Genomic DNA, 1,159 nt, shown 5'->3' with positions numbered 1-1,159 from the left:
AGGCAAGAACACTAGAGTGGGTTGCCATTTCCTTCTCCAAGGCATGAAAGTGAAAAGTGAAAGTGAAGTTGCTCAGTCATGTCCGACTCTTTACAACTCCATGGACTGCAGCCTTCCAGGCTCCTCTGCCCGTGGGATTTTCTAGGCAAGAGTACTGGAGTGGGGTGCCATTGCCTGATGTAACTTATTTACTAGTTAACAACCCAGTGTGGAGAAATATAAGCAGTATGTTAACAGAAAACGCATTAAATAGCAAATGGAGGTAACAATTACAGTTTTGGAAACTGCCTGGGAAATTAAATCTTTAAGGCCCGTATCTGTCACCCACACCTTTGACACTTTATTTCCTACCTGGACTGCCATCTGAACAATAATATAGACCAACACCCCAGTGGATGGCAGCAACTCCCAGCATCTACACTTCTGCTCTTTTTTAGGCCCACAATGGAATTGTAGGCAAGGACAGTCCACTACTTTCCCAGGACTAGTCGTTAGACCCAGAGAAAGTTCTCCTATCTCTGCCAGTTGAAACAGCCTCTGTTCCCTTGCATGGTACATCCTCTTCATGCCAGGTATTGACTTGTTGTCCTCACTTTAGGAGAAGTCTCAGGGTCTCAGGTCTTGTGGTAATCTCTGCCAGGCTGGCCTGCCCGGGAGCTGTAAAGCTCTTATTACAGCAGAAAGGGTCTATGTGCTAGATACCAAAGAAGTGAAAATTCAACACCTTCTCTGTGCATTGTCCATCTTGTTTTTCTCATCCTCTATTGAATTTCCTTTGTCCAACTGGACACCATTTTTCATGTCTAAGCAGTCAGTTCTGAGATTCTCCCCCATACTACATTGTTCTTTGTACTCTTCTCTGTGTATATGTTTATTATATAATCTTTTACATTATGTATGGTCCTCAAAAATTATATATATATATACACACACACATATATGTATATATACACCCTAAATGATTGTTTACACCTGAAACTAATGTAACATAAATTAACTATATTTCAATTAAAAAAGAAAAAAAAGACTAATATGATATTGTAAATAAACCATACTTCAATAAAAAATAAAATTAATTGAAACATGTATAATATCATGTATGAAACAAGTCGCCAGTCCAGGTTCGATGCACGATACTGGATGCTTGGGGCTGGTGCAC

This window comes from Bison bison, unplaced genomic scaffold, assembly GCF_000754665.1.
Source record: "Bison bison bison isolate TAMUID 2011002044 unplaced genomic scaffold, Bison_UMD1.0 scf7180017864376, whole genome shotgun sequence".
In the NCBI taxonomy this organism is placed as follows: Eukaryota; Metazoa; Chordata; class Mammalia; order Artiodactyla; family Bovidae; genus Bison; species Bison bison.
Note: the sequence above shows the minus strand (reverse complement) of the source record.